This window comes from Bos indicus, chromosome 4 (assembly GCF_029378745.1).
Source record: "Bos indicus isolate NIAB-ARS_2022 breed Sahiwal x Tharparkar chromosome 4, NIAB-ARS_B.indTharparkar_mat_pri_1.0, whole genome shotgun sequence".
Lineage (NCBI taxonomy): Eukaryota > Metazoa > Chordata > Mammalia > Artiodactyla > Bovidae > Bos > Bos indicus.
The window spans coordinates 99,933,998-99,958,746 of record NC_091763.1 but is presented as its reverse complement, the minus strand read 5'-3'; the positions used below and the strand labels follow the sequence as shown (position 1 = coordinate 99,958,746).

The following is a 24,749-nucleotide window of genomic DNA, read 5'->3' as shown; positions in this document are numbered from 1 at the left end:
TATGATGTAGATACAAGATTAAAAAAAAAAAAAACCTGGAATCAGGGGAATTGATTGGAACAAGACTAAATTCATGTCAAGCTATCGAATTTGAGTTTTCCGAGTCCACCCTTCCTTGCCTCAAATAGGCCTCGTCCAACCCCAGAGCCCAGCAGTGAGCTGAGAATGGAGATGGAGACCATCAGCTGGCCTCCCTGTCGGGAAGGCAGAGTTTGGATGGTCAGGAGTTCTTTGTGATGCAGGCAGTCCTGAGGACGCCTGCGCTCCTGACTCAGGGCCCCCTCATGGCTCAGAAAAGCAGGTAAGGGTCCTCTTGTCAAAAATGGTAGGCAGCCGGGGGCCTAGCCTAGCCTATAAAGGTTCATCTGCAAAATATCTCAGCACATATATGTATGCCTGAATGAGACCTGGTTTGGTTTTTGCAAGTCTGCAAACATTATGGAGTCATGTGTTCATTCATGAATGGTTCCTTTCACTCAATATTGTTGCTGAGGGTTTTTCCCCCAAGTTAATGCATGAGCTGTCGTGCATTCATTTTTTGGTACATATAGCACAGTTTATGCATTCATTTTCTCCTGGGTGGATATTGATGTTGTTTCCAGTTTTTTTCTTTTGTTTTTAGCAAGAGTTCTGCTACAAAGATTCTTGCGCTCCTCTCCTAGAGTTCATATGGAGGAATTTCTCTAAGGGCTACACAGTGGAATTTCTGCGCCATGCAACGTCTTCAGCTTTTCTAGACACAGTACTTTTTCCCCAAAGTACTGATTTACATATCCACCAGTAGGGCTTTGCTCTCATCCATAGTATTGTCTGAATTATTCATTTCTGCCGGTCTGGTAGCATAAAATCATCATCTCCTCCTTGTTTTAATTTGCAGTCCATGTTTAATCATGAAATTAAGCAATTTTTAAAAATACGTTGTTGTCTGTGTTTCCTTTCCTATAATGTTCCTGCTCTCATATCTTTTGTATTTGTATAGTGTGGTTTAGCTGTTTCTTAGTGATTTTTGTAAGTTTTTTGTATTATATATTCTGGATAATAATCTCTTTTGTTTATATGTGTGACAAATACTTTCTCCCTGTTTGGAGCTTTTATTTTCACTCTTTTTATAGTCTTATAGCAGTTCTTAGGCTTCCAGGTGGCACCAGTGGTAAAGAACCTGCCTGCCAATGCAGCAGATGCAAGAGACCTGGGTTCTGTCCGGGGGTCGGGAAGATCCCCTGGAGGAGGACACGGCAACCCACTGCAGTATTCTTGCCTGGAAAAATCCCATGGACAGAGGAGCCTGGCTGGCTACAGTCCGTGGGGTCACAAAGAGTCAAACACAACTGAGCACTTGTCAGCAGCAGCAGCACAGCAGTTCTTAAGGAGGTAGAATTTCCAATCTTTTCCTTGCTGCTTTGCACTTTTATGTAACATTTAAAAACTCCTCCCCCCTACCCTGATGTTCGATGTTTTAAAGATTAAAGATGTTCTATGCTTCTTCTAAAAGAGCTTAACATTTTGCCTTGTACCTTTGAGCCCTTAATCACTCTAAAATGATTTTTATATATGGAATGATATAGAGTTCCAATATCATTTACTTTCCATATGGATAATTACTGAAGGAAATTGCAACCCACTCCAGTATTCTTGCCTAGGAAATCCCATGAACAGAGGAGCCTGGCGGGCTACAGTTCATGGGGCCACAAGAGTCAGACATGACTTAGCAACTAAACAGCAATGAAATTATTGAATGGTGTTAACACTTCCCCGCTTTTCTGTAATGCCCCTTTTGCCAGATCAAATTTCCAAAATTGCTTAGGTCTATGTCTGGGCTGTTTTGTTCCAGTGGTCTTTCTGTCTCTCCCTGAACTAACACCTCACTGTCTTCATTATTATTTTATAATGAAGCTTGACACCTAAGAAGACAAATCCCTTCACTCTGTTCTTTTCCCTTCTAGACAGTGTTGGCTAGTCTCAGACTTTTGCCCTGCCACATAAAAGTCAGAGCCAGCTTGCCAACTTCCATGAAAAACTATGTTGGTATTTTTATTGGAAATGCTTTAAATCTCAAGTTCAAATTTGGAAAAATGCACATACTTTCCTTACACTTGTATTGCTATTATAAATGATAGCTTTATCAAATTAACATTTCCAAATGTTAACTGGTGTATAAAAATGCAATTGCCTTGTTTACACTGTGTTTATAATTGGCAACCTTGCCAACTTTTATTATTCCAACACACGGTCTATGAATCTATGCAAACAATCACATCATCTGTGAGTAATGACAGTGTGGTTTCTTCCTTTCTAATCCTTTACCTTATAAATCTTTCTTTTTCCCCTACTGTACTGGCTAGGAAGTGGTAAAAGCAGAGATTCTTGCTCATTCCTGCTTGCTAAAGGATCTGCTTTTTCAATTTCATCATTAAGTGTGATATTTGCTGTAAGGTTAGTTTTTTTTTTTTTCTTTGTACACTGATGTTCTTTATCCAGTTCAAAAAATTCCATTCTATTCCTGATATGTTGACTCTTTATCCTAAGTTGACGTTGGATTATATCAAACAGTTTTCTGCTTCTACTGAGAGAATTTTTGTGAAAATTCATGTGAATTTTTTCACTGGATCTGTGAACATGGTAAGTTATATCAGTCTATTTCAAATGTTGAACCAGTCTTGGATTTCTGGGTTAAGTCTTTATTCCAATTTAGTTATGAATTGTTACCTTATATATTATTCATTCAGTTTGCTAATATTTTGTTTAGGATATTTTTATCTGTGTTCACTGGGTAAAATCAGCCTACAGTTTTCCTTTCTTGTATTGTCCTCATCTGCTTTTGGTTTGAAGATTTTTTTATAGTTACATAAATTGAGCTGGGGAGTGTTCTTTCTTTTTCTATTCTAAGAGTTTGTGTAGTATTTTAATAATCTATTTCTTTAAGTCTAGAGAAACCTACCTATAAAAGTAGGGCTGGCATTTCCTAATGGGAAGATTCCCTATTACCAATTCAATTTATTTGATTCAGTGAGTATAGAGCTATTTCATTTTTGTATCACTTTAAAGTCAGTTTCAATATGTAATATATTCCTACTACTTTTGGTATAAATTTGTTCATAACAGTCTCTTACTATCTTTAATCTCTGCTGTATCTGCTACACATTCCCTTTCCTATTCCTCGTATCTGTTTCTATCTTTTTGCTTTGTCTCATCAACCTTTCTGGAAGTTTGTTAATTTAGTCATATCAAAGAACAAACTCTTTGTATTGATCATCATTTTATTCTCTATTTTACTCTATATTTGTTTTACTACTTCATTAATTTCTTCTCATATCTTTGTTGCTTTCTTTATTCAACTTTCTTTGAACTATTTAATGTTCTTTTACTAATTTCTTAAATTGAATGCTCAATTTCTTGATTTTTAGCCATTCTTATTTTGTAACATAAGCATTTAAAGCTATAAATTTCCCTCCAAATACCTCCTTACCTGCATTAACAAATTAAGATACGTAATACTCTCATTAGTTACAAGTCAACGTGTGTACTACATTTTTCACAAAGCAGCCTATAGTTCAATGATTTTTCTACCAAACAAACACTCAAGTAACCATCAATTAGGTCAAAACATAGAATATTACTTGTATTCCCAGAAACCTCAGTGTTGGTTCCCAGTCAGCGCACTATCCCACTCGACCTAGGCTAACCATTATCGTGACTTTTATGGTTATCTTTTTTCCCTAGTTTTAACTCCAAGGTGTTTGCCTCTAAACACAACAGTTTTGTTTTGTCAAACTGTTTGGTTTTTGTTTTGTTTTTGGTTTTTGGTTTGTTTAAGATGGCTTCAGAGACCACATTCTTTTGAATTTGGTTTCTTTCAGTCAACATTAGGCTTGTGAGATGCACCCACTCATTGCTTATAACTGGAGTTTGTTATAATTGCTATACATCTCCATTGTATAAATATATCATGGCTAATCATCATTCTACTCTTAATGAATATCTGAGTTATTGCCAGTTTGGGGCCACTATGAATAATGTTGCTATGAATAGCTTTGAAAGTCCCTGAATGAATACATGTCTGTATTTCTGTTAATTATACACTTATCAGTAGAATTATAAACTCAAAGGGGGTGAAGAGCTTCAACAAGAGTAAATAATGACAGTTGTTTCCTAAAAGTGTCATACCCAATTACATTCCCACCAGTAGTGTAACAACTGGTCTATAATGATATATATAATGGGAAGAGGTAATATTTAAGAGATATTAATAGAATTTTTCAAAGAATTGATGAAAACCACAAATCCTGAGAATTAGGAAGCCCTATGAATTTCAAGAGATGTAAATTTTAAAAATCCACTTTGAGATTTTTTTTTTAAGTCAAAGAATACTGAAGGAAAAAAAGAAGATCTTAAAAGCAACCAGAGAGAAAATAAAAATTACCTATGACAGAATAACTATTAGATTTATTTGACCTCTTAATAGCAACAAGTGAACCCAGAAGACAGTAGAATATCTTCAAAGACCTAAGAGAGAGTCTTAGAATGTCAACTTAGATAGTATATCCAGTGGTAGTTCCTTTCACGAACAAAAATGAAATAAATGTATTTCAGACCAAAAAAGACTGAAAAAATATACCAACAGCAGACTCTCACTAAAGCAAAAGACCAGATCACTGGTAAATTGTTGTGGAAGTCATTAAAAAACAGGAAATTCAAAGGAACCAAAATAGAAGCTATTGTAGATAACTTTGAAGTATCAACTCAATCCTCCTCCCCTTTATTCTGAAAACTGAAAAAAATATAATGTTCAAAAAGTTAACAACATGCCTCTCATACAAATACAAAAAAATAAACATATGTCAAGATGTGCCCAATTTGTTTCTCAGGAAATGAGCAGGATAGTGAAGCTAGTTCAAAGGAAAAGTCATTAAATACACAGTCATTAAAGAAAGAAAATATTGGAATAAGATTACTAGGTTAGGTACAAAACTAGTTAACATGATTATTATTTTTTTTTTATTCAGTGCTATTCTCCCAAATCTTCCCACCCTCTCCCTCTCCCACAGAGTCCATAAGACTGATCTATACATCAGTGTCTCTTTTGCTGTCTCGAACACAGGGTTATTGTTACCATCTTTCTAAATTCCATATATATGCGTTAGTATACTGTATTGGTGTTTTTCTTTCTGGCTTAATTCACTCTGTATAATAGGTTCCAGTTTCATCCACCTCATTAGAACTGATTCAAATGAATTCTTTTTAATGGCTGAGTAATACTCCATTGTGTATATGTACCACCGCTTTCTTATCCATTCATCTGCTGATGGGCATCTAGGTTGCTTCCATGTCCTGGCTATTATAAACAGTGCTGCAATGAACATTGGGGTACACGTGTCTCTTTCCCTTCTGGTTTCCTCAGTGTGTATGCCCAGCAGTGGGATTGCTGGATCATAAGGCAGTTCTATTTCCAGTTTTTTAAGGAATCTCCACACTGTTCTCCATAGTGGCTGTACTAGTTTGCATTCCCACCAACAGTGTAAGAGAGTTCCCTTTTCTCCACACCCTCTCCAGCATTTATTGCTTGTAGACTTATGGATTGCAGCCATTCTGACTGGCGTGAAATGGTACCTCATAGTGGTTTTGATTTGCATTTCTCTGATAATGAGTGATGTTGAGCATCTTTTCATGTGTTTGTTAGCCATCTGTATGTCTTCTTTGGAGAAATGTCTATTTAGTTCTTTGGCCCATTTTTTGATTGGCTCATTTATTTTTCTGGAGTTGAGCTGTAGGAGTTGCTTGTATATTTTTGAGATTAGTTGTTTGTCCATTGCTTCATTTGCTATTATTTTCTCCCATTCTGAAGGCTGCCTTTTCACCTTGCTAATAGTTTCCTTTGATGTGCAGAAGCTTTTAAGTTTAATTAGGTCCCATTTGTTTATTTTTGCTTTTATTTCCAATATTCTGGGAGGTGGGTCATAGAGGATCCTGCTGTGATGTATGTCGGAGAGTGTTTTGCCTGTGTTCTCCTCTAGGAGTTTTATAGTTTCTGGTCTTACGTTGAGATCTTTAATCCATTTTGAGTTTATTTTTGTGTATGGTGTTAGAAAGTGTTCTAGTTTCATTCTTTTACAAGTGGTTGTCCAGTTTCCCCAGCACCACTTGTTAAAGAGATTGTCTTTAATCCATTGTATATTCTTGCCTCCTTTGTCAAAGATAAGGTGTCCATATGTGCGTGGATTTATCTCTGGGCTTTCTATTTTGTTCCATTGATCAATATTTCAGGTGAAAAATTGAAAGCATTTCCTCTAAAGTCAGGAACAAGACAAGGGTGCCCACTTTCACCATTACTATTCAACATAGTTTTGGAAGTTTTGGCCACAGCAATCAGAGCAGAAAAAGAAATAAAAGGAATCCAAATTGGAAAAGAAGAAGTAAAACTCTCACTGTTTGCAGATGACATGATCCTTTACATAGAAAACCCTAAAGACTCCACCAGAAAATTACTAGAACTAATCAATGATTATAGTAAAGTTGCAGGATATAAAATCAACACACAGAAATCCCTTGCATTCCTATACACTAATAATGAGAAAACTGAAAGAGAAATTAAGGAAACAATTCCATTCACCATTGCAACGGAAAGAATAAAATACTTAGGAATATATCTACCTAAAGAAACTAAAGACTTATATATAGAAAACTATAAAACACTGGTGAAAGAAATCAAAGAGGACACGAATAGATGGAGAAATATACCATGTTCATGGATTGGAAGAATCAATATAGTGAAAATGAGTATACTACCCAAAGCAATTTATAGATTCAATGCAATCCCTATCAAGCTACCAATGGTATTCTTCACAGAGCTAGAACAAATAATTTCACAATTTGTATGGAAATACAAAAAACCTCGAATAGCCAAAGCTATCTTGAGAAAGAAGAATGGAACAGGAGGAATCAACCTACCTGACTTCAGGCTCTATTACAAAGCCACAGTTATCAAGACAGTATGGTACTGGCACAAAGATAGTTAACATGATTATGAGCAATAAAGTCATAATCTTTGGTTATAATCTCTACAAGATAAAATTAACTGAATATCTACAGACAAACATTTATCTAAAAGTTTACCATGTAACTGCAGAATCTGGGTCTTGCATCAGTAGTAGAAAGTGAGTCATATAAATATACATTCCTCAAGATAATTAAAGAACCCTAAGGTGGTTAAGGAAGACTCCGATGTGACATTAAAAGGACAAGTTATCTTTCTTTTGCTTTTATTTCCAAATGTGAGATAATTATTCTTAACAGAATAAATCCCCACCTTAGTTAGAGAGTTCGGGATGGGCATGTACACACCACTATATTTAAAATGGATAATCAGCAAGGACCTACTATACAGCACTATAGTTAAAATATAGCCATTTTGTGGCAGCCATATTTGTCATTCTTATGCCAAAGAAGTATAAGCTGGTCTACAGACACAAAGAAGCATGAATCAGTCTAGAGAAAGAAGCAAAGAGTCCAGCTGGCCACAAGTGTGAGAGAGAAAAGTGAGAATGAAATACCTCCTGGCTCTTGATGGCTTTGCACCCACTTCCTAGTCCCAGGCCTTCATGAAGCTCAAGCTATTGTCTTGGCCTTGGATTCTTGAGATATTCCAATATTCATCCAATAAATTCCCTTTTGTGCTTAAAGTGAGTTTAGAGAGCTTAAAAATACAAGCAAAAACAAAAGAGTAACCCATATTTTGAAAACCCAGAGAATCAAGACAGAGAGCAATAAGAGACTTTGTCCAAGCAGTGCAGATCCACAGATCCTGGTGCAAGACCCCTTTCTTATGTCAAAAGACATCAGTTCTTATGTGTTTCTTGTGAGCCCAGGGTAAGGGTTCTCTGCTATGTGGCTAAGTACCACGCAGTAGACAATTAGTTAGGACTTACCATGAGCCAAGGGCTGCACTGGGCTAAGCCCGTGAATATATTTACATGACGTATGTGGCAGATCAAGGAGGACTGTCACATCTCTGTACTTCCCAGCGCCTTATCAGCCAGACAGCTTATAGCTGAAATCTCACAGTCTGTGGCATGTCCTCTCTTGTCTACATTCATATGAAGAAAAGCACAAGAAAATCTCCGTAGCTCTTTGGTTTATCAGGTTAACTCAGGGGGTGCAATTATGAAATTAAAATACCAATATCTCCAGTAGGAATTTTCACTTTTATATTGGATTTTTTTTAATATGTTCAAGCATTCAAGCTAATACTAGACACTAAGACCTCTCTAGAAAGATGCAAAGAAAAAGGAGAGAGAGTCACAGGGACCAGAGAAGGCAGGGCAGTGATGAATGGATGGGAAGGTAGCTGCAGTGGGATAGGCCCCTGTGAGAGAGGGAAAGTCGGGCTGAAATGGCATAAATTAAATCCGTCAATCTCTGACAAACATGGGAAAACCAGACACTACTAATTGCTTGCTCTGTGTAAATCTTTATAAGTTTACCCTGGTGCGTGTGATAGCAAATAAGAACCTAGAGAGGGGCTTTTATGAAAAAGCTTTTCTGAATACGTGAAATAACAAAAGGTCCAGTTCTCCACCTCAGCTCTTTTGTGCAATCACATCAAATAGAAACTCAGCAGGCCCGAGGGCCACTGCTGCTTCTAATTAAGGCCTCAAGGTAAGGCAGCGCTTTAGGGGGTATCTTCCCAGCAAAACAGAAATTCCACCTCTGTCTCTAGCAGCAGAAGGCTGTGTTTGTTCTCAGCTTGCATTAAAAGTGGCAGGCTGCACCTGCCTTCCAGACTCCCTGCAAGCAAGCTTATTCTAACGCTGATGCTCTTGTTAAAACAACTCAAAGCCCGGGTAACAGATGTTAGATAGAGGAGGAATGAGAAGCAAAGCATTTTTCCTTTTTCTGTGTATTTTTTGTGTGTCTGTGTGTGCTGGGGAGGGGTTTCATACGTGAAAGAATTACTATTGCCTTCCTTTGCAAAATTGATATGCCATCTGTCATAGAGGTGTCAACACTGAAATCCTGGGTGCTGGTGGAAGGACTTATTTCAGTCACCAGTCTCGAGAAGAGGGGTTCTCAAATGTCAGTGATCATTAGAACCACCAGAAGAGCTTATTCAACCACAGGTCAGCAGCCTTACCCTCAGAGTTGGGTTTTTTGGGTTTTTTTTTTTTAACTTTTTATTTTATTTTGGAATATAGCTGATTAACCATGTTGTGAAAGTTTCAGGTGGACAGCAGAGCAGCTCAGCCATGCATATACATGTATCCATTCTCCCTCAAACTCGCCTCCCATCCAGGCTGCCACATAACACTGAGCAGAGTTCCCTGTCCTATACAGTAGGTCCTTGTTGGTTATCTATTTTAAATACAGCAGTGTGTATATGTCCATCCCAAACTTCCTAACTATCTCTTGCCCCCACCTTTCTCCCCTGACTCCTCCCCAAGTAATCTTAAATTCATTCTCTAAGTCTGTGAGTCTGTTACCCTGAGAGTTTTTTATTCTGTAGGTCTGGGGTGGTATCCATGAATTAGCATTTCTAACAATTTTCAAGGTAAGGCTGATGTTGCCAGTTCAGGAAGCTCACCTTGAGAATCACTGTTCTAGGAGGGCAAAGAGAAAGCGAAAAAGTGAAGAATCATCGGCTATGGCAGTGCAGACCGGACTGATTGGTTTTTTGAGACACAGGTGGTAGACAAAGAGGAGACAGCTGTGTTTGGATCTGAGCCCGTCTGTGAAAGGGCAGGCTGACAGCAGGCAGAAGAGAGTTTTGAAATGATCACCAAGTGTGGAACAGCTTGTCCTGACAAGAGGATACTGAGCCAGAGAGCGGGATACACGTTTGTTGTAGGAGGGGGCAGGGGTCTCCTTAACCCCTGCCCCAGCTTCCTAGGCTTCTATCAGGCTGTGGGTGGGGTCTAGCTCTTCTTTTCTCTCTTAAAGAGTGTGGGTGCCTAGGTTCCCCAGGCCCACCCCACCCCACCCCCCCTACTTCCCCGTTATTGCCACCACTCTTGAACCTTGTAGGAAAACTGGGCTGGTGAGAAAGGATCCTCCTAGTTTGGCTCCTAGTGAGAAAGCATCTGGGTTTTGCTGTTTTGGCCTGAGCCACAGGGCACCGTCTGCCTCCAAACTCATGCCCTGCCAAAAGTCCCTCACAGTCAGTCCGGCCTGAGGTGGTCCTTTTGTCAATAGTAGGGGGGTGAGGAAGGGGTCCTGTCTTACAGGGGATGTTAAATGAATTAAACAAGGAGGCTGTTAGACTGAGGAGGCCCTGATGCAGAGGGTAGCCTACTTAAGCAAACCAAAGTCTAACCTGTAAATGCCTAAAAGTCAAGACGCTGCTACTGCTGCTTCTGCTGCTAAGTCCCTTCAGTCGTGTCCAACTCTGTGCGACCCCAGAGACGGCAGCCCACCAGGCTCCCCTGTCCCTTGGATTCTCCAGTCAAGAACACTGGAGTGCGTTGCCATTTCCTTCTCCAATGCATGAAAGTGAAAAGTGAAAGTGAAGTCGCTCAGTGGTGTCCGACTCCTAGCGACCCCATGGACTGCAGCCTACCAGGCTCCTCGGTCCATGGGATTTTCCAGGCAAGAGTACTGGAGTGGGGTGCCATTGCCTTCTCTGGTCAAGACGCTGCTGCTGCTGCTGCTAAGTCGCGTCAGTCATGTCTGACTCTTCGCGACCCCATGGACTGCAGCCTACCAGGCTCCTGCGTCCATCGGATTTCCCAGGCAAGAGTACTGGAGTGGGGTGCCATTGCATTCTCCAGGTCAAGACGCTAAGAACCACCATTCACAAACAGCTAACCAGGCTTCACGCTACAGCCAATTGGCCAACCAGGCTTCATGTTACAGCCAATCAGCCAAGGCTTCACACTATAGCCAATCACCAACTAGGCTTCAAGTTACAGCCAATCGGCCAACCAGACTTCACGTTACAGCCAATCAAATAGTTTCCTTACTTTTCTTCCTCACTTTCTCTCTCTTGTCTCTCCTCAGCTCCTGCAGGTCAGAGGGCTCCTAACCACTTCCAGTTTGGTGCTGCTTGATTCCAGTCGATTTTTATTCAAATAAACTCTTAAGAGTCTTAATGTGCCTCAGTTTATCTTTGAACATGGGAATCAGAAATGCAGCATTCATTTTCCCACATGGCTTCCCTTCCTCGCTTTCTTCCTCCCCCCACTCACCACTTTGCATCAGTCCTCAGTGAGACAGCACAGGGCTGTACTAAAGAAACAGCCTCGGCCCCTCGTCTCAACGATGAGGCAGGAGTATGAGTGAGTCACAGCATAGCTGCCTATGTAATTTTAAGGCCCAGTATAAAATGAAAATGCAGATCCTCTTTTTCAAAAGTATTAAGAATTTCAAGATGACGCCAGCAGAGCTTTAAACCAAGCTTGAGGTTCCTCTGTGTACCGGACCTGGTCGTGAATCGTCTGTGGAAGCCTCAGCATGCAGGTAACAAGCTCCAAGCTTTCCCTGCTGCCCCCCACTGGGCTGGAGGGAGCCTCTCCCGTGGAAGGAATGGGAAGGGGAGTGAAGTCAAACAGGAAGCACAGTCCCTGTGACCTCTGAGACTTTGCGGGACCCTGGGAAGGCAGACACCAACTGCTAAAGAATAGATTATTGGAACAACTTCCCATGGCCAACACAATGTGGCTGACCATCTATATATCTGACTCTGCTTGCTGGCATTTTTCCAGCAAGGTTATCCAGGAAAGGTAAACACAGGAAACCCCTCGCTTTCAAGGGCAGGAAAGCAAAACTTAAACTAGGAGGCCCAGGCACTTTCTGTAGGATCACGGGGCATTTTTGACATCAGTTTCTGGATTCCTCTTCCAGTACTCAGAATTTTCATGTGCACATCAGACAGCTGAAGTACCTGGTCTCTAGTCTCTCCCAGTCCTATGAATATGTGCCCAGCCCTCTTTATAACAAGTTCCAAGTATCTAGCAGGGATAACAAACTACCCTAAACCTTGGTGACTTAAAACAACCACTCTGTTACTATCTCACAATTCTGTGGGCTAGAAATTCAGAGAGGGCTCAGCCATTCAAGTTTTCTGTTCCACATGGTATCAGTAAAGGACCCAAGGTGGCTACACTCACATGTCTTCATGGGGATGGCTAGAAAGCTGAGCCCAACTGCGACTGTCCTCTGGAGCACCCATACGTGGCCTTTCAAGCCTGGGGAACTCAAGGTAGTGAATTTTTAGATGGCAGTTCCCATGAGCTTCCAGAGCTCAGGGCTCCCAAAAGAGCATTCCAAGGTGCCCAGAAGGGAGTTTCAAGTCTAACCATGGAATTCCCAGAATGTCACTTCCACTGTGTTCTGTAGGTCAAGAAAATCACCAAGGTAAGCTCAGATCCAGGTAGAGGAGAATTGGGCTCCACGCTTCAATGAAGAAGTAGCAAAGGATCTGTGGCCATTATTGATCCATTGTGGATGCTGATTATACAAGAAAGAAAATAGGAAACTCCAATCAGTATCCCCCAGGTCAGAGAGAAAAGTCTAAGTTCAACAATGAAATATTAGTCCTGAGCTGTGCTCAGTTGTGTCCAACTCTTTGCTACCCCATGGACTGTAGCCTGGCAGGCCTCTCTGTCCATGGGATTTTCCAGGCAAGAATACTGGATTGGGTTGCCATTTCCTCCTCCCAGGGTTCCTCCCAACTCAGGGATTGAACCCGCGTCTCTTGAGTCTCCTGCATTGGCAGACAGATTCTTTACCACTGAGCCACCTGGGAAGCCCAAAATGTTAGGGAATGTACATTTTATCTTTTAAATTACAGTGCTTAAGTTACAATGCTTAGGTCCTATTTTTACATTGATTTGTCAACATTTTTATTTTGACCAATTGTATGAAATAAGAATCTCTACTGTAAGTTTCTAGAAATTCAAGAACTTAGCTCCATGACAATTTCTTATTTGTCCTTCAGGATTGAAAGCACAAAGCACAGGTTGTGCTTGCTAATTTAGTGCAAAAACAAGCAAACAAAAAAAACAGGCACCCATTATTTTTGCCCTGGAGCCTCCTGCTACAGCCTCCACAGTTAATATTGTGAGGCACCAGTCCCTAGAGCTAAGTCGCCTTTGTTGTCGGCCATCTGCTTGTCTTCTCTCCACTTTATCCTGGCAGAACCTGCCATTTTCCAGAGCACTCTTCAGCCCCATTCCTCTCAAACACAGAGACTCTTTCTCTGACTGCTTCTAACTTCAGCTGGGTAACATGCCTCACTCCAGAATTCCAAGGAAAGCCAACATTTTCCTGAGATTTTGAAATAGCCACCATCTACCAACCCCTCCATGAAATTAAAAGACACTTGCTCCTTGGAAGAAAAGTTATGACCAACCTAGACAGCATACTAAAAAGCAGAGACATTAGTTTGCCGACAAAGATCCATCTAGTCAAAGCTTTGGTTTTTCCAGTAGTCATGTATGGATGTGAGAGTTGGACCATAAAGAAAGTTGAGTGCCAAAGAATTGATGGTTTTGAACTGTGGTGTTGGAAAAGACTCTTGAGAGTCCCTTGGATAGCAAGAAGATCCAACCAGTCCATCCTAAAGGAAATCAATCCTGAATATTCATTGGAAGGACTAATGCTGAAGCTGAAACACTAATACTTTGGCCACCTAATGGGAAGAACTGACTCATTGGAAAAGACCCTGATGCTGTGAATGATTGAAGGCAGGAGGAGAAGGGGACAACAGAGGATGAGATGATTTGATGGCATCACCGACTCAGTGGACATGAGTTTGAGTAAACTCTGGGAGTTGGTGATGGACAGGGAGGCCTGGCGTGCTGCGATTCATGGGGTCACAAAGAGTCGGACACGACTGAGCGACTGAACTGAACTGAACTGAACCAACCCCTCTGGGCTTTCCCGGTGGCAAGTGGTAAAAAAAATCCACCTGCAATGCAGGAGATGCAGGTTCCATCCCTCCCTGGGTCAGGAAAATCCCCTGGAGGAAAGCAGGGTAACCCATGCCAGCATTCTTGCCTGCAGAATCCCATGGACAGAGGAGCCTAGCGGGCTACAATCCATAGTGTCTCAAAGAGTCAGACACGACTGAAGTGGCTGAGCACGCATGCACACCAACCCTGCTCCTGAAGATGTTACTGGTCGGGCCCCTGACAGTCTGGCTAATGATCTCACCCCAGAGGCCATCCCACCCTCAGCTCCTGCTGACCCCATCAATGGTTCATCACGCCTGCACGCCTCAGAATCCTCGCACCCTCTGTTGCCCTGGTAACCATCTCTGGGCTTCCTCACCCCTTTCCTCACGCCTAGAGTGCCTTCTCCAATAGTCTTTGTAAAATTGTACCTCCACTTTTAGACTATCCTTCCCCATTAAGCCTTTTCCAATTAGCCTCGTGACTACCCTTGCCTCACTTTAAACCCCAACACTCCTGCCTGTGCTCCACGCCACCTCTCTCCCTATGGCCTGTGTATCCCATGAAGGCTGTTTCTGACTTGTCACACGTGACTTGTCATTTCCCTCCAAAATGCAAACACTCTGAGACCAGAGACCACGGTTTGTGTGTGTGTGTGTGTAGTTTTTATTATTATTATTAATATGCAGTACAGAGAATAGGATCGGGCTTCACAATATATGCTCTAAAGATGCATATCGAAATTAAAATGTCTAAAAAATGTTTTATAAATTGTGCCAGACATGTTATTCAATTCACACATTTAATTCTCATCTATCCCACTCATTAATTCTTCCTCTCAGGTCTAATTTTAACAAAATTCCACCAGAAGGAAAGAATTTGGATGCCCACACAGTTTATTAGAATGGGATTTGGCATCTGGGACAAGTTCGCGAGGCTCAGCACGTCAGATAAAGACATGAACATTGTCAAATGGGTCAGTGGCAGTGGTTGCCTGATATGTGAGCTGCAGTTGCATTAAGAAGAATGGAGAAGGAAACAAAATTGCCTGAGCCATGGGAACCAGGCATTTGTGAGCCCCAAGAAGTCTGTTTCCTGTTCTGGAGGAGGGGAGCTGTCCTGTGGAGGAGTTGTGAAGGAGGAAGTTGTGGAAGTGAGGGGTAGACCTCCAATCCCACACCCTCACAAAGGTCAGACTTTAATTATTTTATTGTATCTTTTACAAAAACTGGAACCAGACAGAATGAGAACAAGCCACAGAAACTCAATCTTGGCTCCTCTCAGGCAACTGAGCCCCAAACCACAACCCTAAAGTCTATTTGCTATTGAACAGGAGATTCAAGGACCAAAAAGCACTGGCACATCGAGTGGGCTCGTTGGCTCAGTTGCCGAATTGGAGACTTGGGGACATTTGCCAACAGCCTGCTCCGGAACACTCTGTCCCTGCCCAAATCAACTGCAGTAATTAGCTTTGGTCATTAGTTTCAAGTAAATAATCTCCTTGTCACAGCTGGGATCCTTTATCAGAACGGCAGACATGAGGGTTTGCAGAAGCAAATGATTTTTCTTCCCCTCTGAATTCCCCGGAACACTAAGTCATGACCCAGAGATCTGAATAAGGCATAGAAACTCCCAAAGATGCCTAAAATTTGGAGGAATAGCTCTGCCTAAAGGGCGGAATCACCGGGTATTAACAACAAATGCAAAACAACAACAAAACTTTTGAAATGGTTATTGATCTTTTCTTCGACTCAAAGCTCAAGTTCAGATCAACAAACTTGCTGAAGTATGTGCTGTATACATGCCAGGAAATGTACTTGCTACATGCCAGGCTCCCAAGGAGCCTAGGAGGAGACTGACAAGGAAACTGGTAATAAATGCACTGGTGATATACTCTGATAGCAGAATGCAGAGAGGGAGGGCGCCCTAACCCAGCCTGCTTCTTCAGGGAAGACTTCCTGGACATGTGACTCCAACACTGATTTAAGAAGGGAAGTAGCCATCAGGAGCACTTCTGCAAGACTCACATAGGAGGGAGGCATGGGGTTGATTCTGAGCCTTCTGAAACAACTGGCAAAACACATGTTCTCAACCTTCTATGCCTTGGTATCCCATCATTATGGGGCTTCCCAGATAGTGGGTTAAAAAAAACCTGCTGTCAATGCAAGAGACATAAGAGATTCAGGTTCGATCTCTGGATCAGGAAGATCCCCTGGAGGAGGGCATGGCAACCCATTCCAGTATTCCTGCCTGGAGAATCCCATGAACTGAGGAGCCTGGTGGTCTACAGTCCATGGGGTTGCAGAGTCAGACACGACTGAAATGACTTAGCAAGCACACATGCATGCATCCCATCATTATGCCCATTTCAGAGAAGGAGGAAGTGAAAAGAGAGACTTCAGCTCTGTCCTTGGATTGCCTGTGGGGATGGAGTTAGAGGCACAGTGCTGGTCGGACCCCCACCAGCCTCAGGAGTGCCCATGGTGGCAGAATGGCTGGTCCCTGAAACTTTAAGTTCTGTCCCCACCCCCAAGCACTGCCAGGGGCATATGCTGCACCCTTAGTGCCAGGGGTATAGTCATTGCCAAAGAGAGGGCCAGACAGCTTAATACCTCAAAGCCTGCCTGGGCGACTTCCCTGGTGGTCCAGTGGCTAAGACTCCACACTCTCAGTGCAAGGGGCTTGGGTTTAATCCCTGATCAGAGAACTAGATCCCACATGCTGCAACTAAGACCCGGCACCGCCAAATAAATAAACATTTTTTTAAAAATAAAAAGGACATTTAAAAAAAAAAACCTCCCTGGGCCAGAGCACAACACCAAAGCCCAGTCTCCTTTCAGTGCAGCATAGGCTCACTGTGGGATTCAGCCCAGGGCTGCACGACAGAAGAAAAGAGACATGGATAGTTAGAGGGCAAAAGGGACGAGTGGTCTCTTATGTTGACTGGAAATCACAAGTTGGGGAAAAAAGGCAAAGAGGTTAGTAATTCCATGGTGGTTAAGAGTATGGGTTTTGCAATCAGACAGCTCTGAATTTAAGCCCCAGCCCTGCTACTTCCTGGTCTTCCCCGGTGGCTCAGCAATAAAGAACTCATCTGCAATGCAGGAGACACAAATTCAATCCCTGGGTCAGGAAGAGTCACGACTGACTCGTAGTGACCCCATGGACTGTAGCCCACCAGGCTCCTCCATCCATGGGATTTTCTAGGCAAAAGTACTGGAGTGGCTTGCCATTGCCTTCTCCGGGAGAAGAGAATGGCAACCCACTATTCTAACTTTGGAAATCCCATGGTCGGAGGAGCCTGACAGGCTACAGTCCGTGGAGTCACAAAAGAGTTGAACACAACTCAGCAACTAAAACAACAAGCTGTAGGGATACATCCCCGCCATCTCCCTGCACCTCGTTTCCTTATCTGCAAAGTGGTGCAATAGTAGTTACCCAAGTGGGTTGATGTGAAAGTTAAATGCAGTAACACATGTAAACACTTCATGCAATGTCTGGAACATAGTAGCTACTCAGTAAATACTAACCATTGCTTCTTCTATCCATTTTCATTCCCCACGACCACACACAGGATGCCTGAGTTCACTAAGTTTTTTACCAGAATCATCTGGATGATTGCCTTCTTTTGATAAATTTGGAGACAACCAAAGATATTTCACACTAACATATTTTTTTGTAATAAAAAAATGAAAAATTACTTTCTAGTAGCAAAGAAGTTGGATGTCATCACCGACTCAATGGACATGAGTTTGAGCAAGCTCCAGGAGATGGGGAAGAACAGGGAAGCCTGGCGTGCTGAAGTCCATGGGGTTGCAAAGAGTTGTGCATGACTGAGTGACTGAACAACAACAACAAGCAAAGAAGAGTTCCTGGAGAAGATCAGAGCTAGAACAAAGGTATCCAACCAGGAAGTGGTTCTCATGTCCTTTGAGGCAGAAAGGACTCCTTCAATTGGACTGTGCCTTACTGGTGGCCAGCCCTGGCTCACAGGCACATTTAGTGATGTGTAATGTCTTAGAACAGATAACCTCTTTGAAGAGTCTGGCTGGACCACAGCAATCCTAGTCCTGGGGTGAGATGAAACAGGGCAAAAAAGACATTTGCCATTTGTTCATCTGAACTAATTCATATCACTTTTACTTTGATTAGCACCTGCTCCATTCAAGGCACTGCTTCAGAAACCACTGTTTGGTCAGGGACAATCAGGGGTCAAGCTGCCAAATGGACTGTCCCTTGATTATGAAATTAACCCTCTACATCCACAGTTGTGATCACAGTCAGCAATCTATACTTATTTAAGGCTGTGTAATAGGTCAGCACTTGAAATTCCCATTCATATCCACGACCCTCCTATGAGAGCAACAACTCAGGATTTTTATCCCTCTCTCTTACAGAGGAGGAAACAGTCTGAGAGCTTAAGTACCTATCCGGTTCTGTCCACCTAGCTACTGCTACTAAGTTGCTTCAGTCATGTCCGACTCTGTGCAACCCCATAGACTGCAGCCCACCAGGCTCCCCCATCCCTGGGGTTCTCCAGGCAAGAACACTGGAGTGGGTTGCCATTTCCTTCTCCAATGCATAAAAGTGAAAAGTGAAAGTGAAGTTGCTCAGTTGTGTCTGACCCTCAGTGACCCCATGGACTGCAGCCTACCAGGCTCTTCCATCCATGGGATTTTCCAGGCAAGAGTACTGGAGTGGGGTGCCATTGCCTTCTCCGAGGTGGAGAAACCAGGGCTTTACATCCTGGCCTCCTGATTCCAAAACTTATTGTCACTAAGTCAGGCAGCTTTTGCCACATAGAAGGGACATGCTACCCATTCTTTATCCTTTGGAACCCAAAGGACACATTTCTAGGACAGCTGGCTCTGATCAGAATGTGGGCTATGACCCTGGAGCCATTCATCCCCATTTATGTCATACTCTGGCCATCCACAGAGAGAATTTTGCAACTGGCTTTATCACAGTCCAAATTCTGTGGTTATCAGAATGATAAATTTTATTCTTTCAGCTGGCCAAGACTGAGGAGAGGGCAACCTTGGGGATTTACAGACCTGCTCGGGAGAGGAGGAATGTTCATTCCCAATGGAAAATTGCATGCACTGCTCCAGCTAGCCCAAGCTCTCTGACCTTCAAGACATACACTGTATCTTTTCTCAGGCTCTAGTTATGACCAACCTAGATAGCATATTCAAAAGCAGAGACATTACTTTGCCAACCAAGGTCCGTCTAGTCAAGGCTATGGTTTTTCCTGTGGTCATGTATGGATGTGAGAGTTGGACTGTGAAGAAGGCTGAGCACCGAAGAATTGATGTTTTTGAACTGTGGTGTTGGAGAAGACTCTTGAGAGTCCCTTGGGCTGCAAGGAGATCCAACCAGTCCATTCTGAAGGAGATCAGCCCTGGGATTTCTTTGGAAGGAATGATGCTAAAGCTGAAGCTCCAGTACTTTGGCCACCTCATGCGAAAAGTTGACTCATTGGAAAAGACTCTGATGCTGGGAGGGATTGGAGGCAGGAGGAGAAGGGGACGACAGAGGATGAGATGGCTGGATGGCATCACCGACTCGATGGACGTGAGTCTGAGTGAACTCCGGGAGTTGGTGATGGACAGGGAGGCCTGGCGTGCTGCGATTCATGGGGTTGCAAAGAGTTGGACATGACTGAGCAACTGAATTGAACTGAACTGAGTCTTCAGGAATGAAATGGAATGGTGGCAAAAGACTTCTTTGGATAGAGGAGGCAAAGTTGTAAGCATTGCTCTTCTGGAAAGTAGGTTTTGGATGGAAAGCTGAGGAAAAAAAAAATCATCCTGTGTCCAGACAGTCTACGGAGATCCCTGCACCCAACTGGCCCCTGCAGTGTTCTTGAAGCGAAATGAAAGTCGCTCAGTCGTGTCCAGCTCTTTGCGACCCCATGGACTTCTCCAGTCCATGGAATTCTCCAGGCCAGAGTACTGGAGTGGGTAGCCTTTCTCTTCTCTAGGAGATTTTCCCAACCCAGGGATCTATCCCAGGTCTCCTGCATTGCAGGTGGATTCTTTACCAACTGAGCTATCAGGGAAGCCTAGTGTTCTTGGCATCCTCCAAAATAGAAGGGAAGACACAGGGGGTGCCTAGATGGGGTCAAATATCTGTGGGGGAAATGAAACATTCAACCACTCATTGAGATGAATGGTACTGGATGGAACTTCCCTGGTGGTCCAGTGGTTAAGAATCTACCTGCCAATGCAGGGGTCATGGGTTTGATCCCTGGTCGGGGAAGATCCCACATACCCCAGGGCAAATAAGCCTGTGAGCCCCAACTACTGAAGCCCTCAAGCCCAGAGCCCATGCTCCACAACAAGAGAAGACATCACAGTGAGAAGCCTGTGCACTGAAGCTAGAGAGTAGGCCCCACTTGCTGCAACTGGAGAAAGCCCTACTCAGCATCAAAGACCCAGCACAGCCAAAAAATTTTTTAAAAATAAAGATGAATGGTGCTGGGAAGCACAATCTCGGGATGGTGAGCTTGTCTCCAGGTGGCAAAGAGAAAGGCCCAGAATGCCAGGGCTACTTGCATATCTGCCAGGGATTTTCTTCTAGGCCACTGCAGCTCACTGAACACCAAGCCCCATGCCATCTTCGACCACAGGCTGACAGATGTAGTCCATGTCCTCGGTGACATGCTCAAGCTTCACGTCAGCCCATAGTGACTACTCGGACTTGCTGTCACATGAGAAAAAAAATCCCCATTAAGGTTCAATCCACTGGATATGAGCTTTCCCTTCCCTGCAGCCTAATGCACTCCTCCAGACTATAGCCAGACAGAAACTTCCCTCTCTGTGCTTTCATTTGTCTCCTGGCATTTGGGAGGAATGGGTAAGAAAATCAAATAGAACTGACTGACTCTGACTCACACAGAGCAGCAAGACAGGAACTCAGTGTCCTGACCCCAGCCATGCCCAACCCAAATTTGTCTGGGATGCTTCTATCCATGGAGCCCCAGTCAATATGGCAGCAAGTAAAGTGGGTAGTTTCACCCCATCCTCTCCTCGGTCTCTCCTGTCTCTTGTTCCTCCCCTCCCCACCTTCCCCAGTCCTCCTGAACTGCCCAGTCCCTTAATTTCTAGGTTTTTGTCATAATCTCCCTCTGTGGATCAACGTCTCTTATCTCTTAGGCCCCCAAAGAATTGCCTGGCCTAGAATCCAACAACACTAAGACCCTGCTCTCAGCAAAATGTGGGTTTAGGAAGACTCTAGGGAACTAATTCAATGAGAAATAAGTTTCCCTTGTTTATAAGCTTTAAAAAAAAAAATGGGGTCAATTCATTCCAAGAGGATGTTTTGATTCACAGAGAAATACGCATTTTTTATGGTCAAGGTCATTAACCTTAAGACTTACGGCTGACCTTTGGGCATTAAGACAGCCAGTGGGGAAAGATTTGCAGCAGGTTTTGCAGCAGGGTCTTTGTCACCACAGGGGGCTCCCAGGTGTGGTGACTCTCCCTGCCCCCTCTGTCCAACATGACCAGCCCCAGGTCACCCATTTTCGTCAGAAATCAGAATGTCCTCATCCAGCTGCTGGGAAAAGAGAACAAAACTGCCAACTGATTATTATTCAGGAACAAAGCAGGCCATTTATTTTAGCAGGGCGAGAGCCATTATCTCCCCAGGACACATGCTCCAGAGTGCAGTAGCTTTATCCAGTCACATTTCCTTCTGTCCACAAATCCTTAAAAGACTGAGCTGTTCCTCTTGCTGGAGCAAGACAAAAGGGAACTGGAGAAAGAACTTTATGGTAGCAATGACCTACAAATGCTGTTCTGTCCTTCCTTTACTGCCTGGACATCTACAAGCCAAGAGGACTTCCTGGCTTATCTAGAAACCCCAGGTGAATGGGAAAAGGCGTGAGAGAAGGGGACCTGGGCAGCCATCTTCCATCTGATACAGAAGCATCACAATGCCCTCGACATCATTACCATCATCAAGGATCCCGGCTTCTTGGCTGCTGAGAGTCCCAAGAAAGGGTCCCAGATAAAACACAGGAAGCTTAGTTAGATTTGAATTTCAGATGAACAGTGAATAATGTTTTAAGTATATAAGTATATCCCATGCATTATAGGGGATATGACTACCCTGGTGGCTCAGACGGTAAAACGTTTGCCTGAAATACAGGAAATCCAGGTTCAATCCCTGGGTTGGGAAGATCCCCTGGAGAAGGAAATGGCACCCCACTCCAGTATTCTTGCCTGGAAAATCGCATGGACAGAGGAGCCTGGTAGGCTACTGTCCATTGGGTCGCAAAGAGTCGGACATGACTGAGTGACTTAACTTTCACTTTCACGGGGGATATACTTATACTTAAAAAAAAAAAAAGCATTTTTTATCTGAAATTCAAGTTTAACTGGGCGTTCTGTGTTTTTATGCATTAAGTCTGACAACCTGATCACATCATCCCTCCCCACCTCATCTGCTATACCCTCCCCACAGCTGGCTCTGGCTACCACAGACTTTTAAACTGCTGTTGTTCAGTCACTAAGTTGTGTCCAACTCTTCGCAACCCCATGGACTGCAGCACACCAGGCTTCCCTGTCCTTCGTTATCTTTCGGAATTTGCTCAAACTCGTGTCCATTGAGTTGGTGATGCTATCTAACCATCTCATCCTCTGCTGACCCCTTCCCCTTTTGCCTTCCATCTTTCCCAGGGTCAGGGTCTTTTCCAATGAGCTGGCTCTTTGTATCAGGTGACCAAAGGATTGGAGCTTCACATTTAGTCCTTTCAGTGAATATTCAGAGTTGGTTTCTTTTAGGATTGACTGGTTTGGACTGGTCACCTGGAAAGGAGCAACTATGTGCATACACACCAGAAGCATACAACATGATATGGGTCTACGTTCAGCACTGAGAAGCCTCAGAGATAAATCTCCCTGGGAACATTTCATGTCTGACTGCTTCAGACTTGTTTGCCTAAGGTCATGTGCTGTACTGTGCTTAGTCGCTCAGTCATGTCTGACTCTTTGCAACCCCATGGACTGTGGCCCAACAAACTCCTCTGAGCAAGAATACTGGAATGGGTTGCCATATCCTCCTCCAGGGAATCTTCCCAACCAAGGGATCGAACCCAGGTCTCCTACATTGCAGGCAGATTCTTTACCAACTGAGCTATCAGGGAAGCCTATATATGTATATATAACTGAGTCACTTTCCTGTACAGCAGAAATTAAACACAGCATTGTAAATCAACTATATGTCAATAATTTTTTTTTTAATTAACAGTCATATCCCTGATAAAATTTAGGCTGAAGAGCTATCATATAAACGCTAATAGCATGTAGCCAGACATGATGGTTCTATGGTCCTGGATGCACTTCAGCAACTTCGTAAAACCCACCTTTAAAATCATCTTAGGCCAATAGCACCCAATCATTCTAACAAAATCATTCTTCCCTCTCACTGCCACTTCTTTATTTCCCTTTCTGTTTTTATTTCTGTTTGTATCCTCTTTCACCATTTACATTCAAGTCAATTTGTCCATTTGAATTAATTTCCCAGGAAAATCTTTGGAAAGGTCAGTCTTTTTTAATTAATTCCCCTATAAGATCCATGTAACCCACAGCTTGTTTTTTCTGTTACTTCCATTTTTATTCTGCCCAAAGTAAACCATAAAACATAAAGTTCCAGTCACAAGAATCCAGTGACTCTTAAAAATGACTGGAATTTATACTTTATGACTTTGAATATAAGGTCTTCTGAAAGCTTTTTTTTTTCCATCTTACCAAAAAGAACTCTACCCTCTCAAGTAATTAATTATTTGGAAAACAGGCACACAAGAGTCCAGTCACTTGCCCAAACACAACATCGGTGAAAATTTCTGGGATTTTAAGAGAAACAGTAGGAGTTTCCTCTTAACTTTAAAAATAGTAGCAATGTTTCCTCTTAAACTTTACATATGAATTTTCCCAATGTCAGAATTTCATGACTCCATAGTATTTAGGGACTTCTGGGTTCCAAATGTGAGAATCTGGGGCCTAACATTCCAGAATTCTGGCTTAACCCCCAGTGAGAAAAGTCTCTATGATACAGTATCCATTTCTATTGTTTTGCAAGAATGAAAAGAAGCCACATAATTAAGCCTGGAGCAAAAGGAAAGGAGCTCAAGGAGAAGACACTTCTGTGGGGCCAGGACCATGGATGACAAAGCAAATGACGAACAGGAGGCCCCCCCTTCCCGCTGATGGAAGGTCATGCAGGTCACTGTCCTGCCCCTCCTCTCCCCTCTGCCTGGCTGATGCTTAACATAATACAAGATATCCAGGGAGTGGAAGTTTATATTTCAGGGTCTCCCAAGGAGTTGGTTCATTCACTCATTCAAAACCCTTGATTGCCTGTCTCTCACCTGCCAGGTACTGTCTCAAGACACAGGAAACATCAAGGTAAATCAGACCCTGTCTGTGCCCTCTAAGAACTTACAGACTAATACCCAAACAGCTTTACAAAAAAGTAAGTGGACCACAGTGCATCTTTGCGTGTTTCCGTTACACTGCTTCTCATTGTTGTCCAGTTGCTAAGTCGTTGCTTCAGTTGCTAAGTCCAATTCTTTGTGACCCCCATGGACTGCAGCATGCCAGGCTTCCCTGTCCTTCACTATCTCCCAGAGTTTGCTCAATCTCACGTCCACTGAGTGGGTGATACCATCCAACCATCTCATCCTTGGCCGTCCCCTTCTCCTCCTGCCTTCAGTCTTTCCCAGCATCAGGGTCTTTCGAACGAGTTGGTTCTTCACATCAGGTGGCCAAAGTATCGGAGTTTCAGGTTCAGCATCAGTCCTTCCAATGATTACTTGAGGTTGATTTCCTTTAGGATGGACTGGTTGGATCTCCTTGCAGTCCA

The 24,749-nt window shown here is 43.0% G+C and overlaps 1 long non-coding RNA gene across 2 annotated transcripts in view; it reads left to right on the top strand.

The window, feature by feature from the left end:
- Positions 1-2,260: 2,260 nt before the first annotated feature.
- Positions 2,261-24,749, top strand: part of LOC139182765 (uncharacterized) — a 34,004-nt gene continuing 11,515 nt past the window's right edge. The window contains exons 1-2 of one of the 2 annotated variants that reach the window (XR_011566321.1): positions 2,261-2,619; positions 14,723-24,359. This is a non-coding gene — a long non-coding RNA (uncharacterized lncRNA). Of the gene's footprint in view, positions 2,620-10,986; positions 11,079-14,722; positions 24,360-24,749 lie in introns of those variants that run through there. The other variant, XR_011566320.1, reaches the window with a different exon arrangement.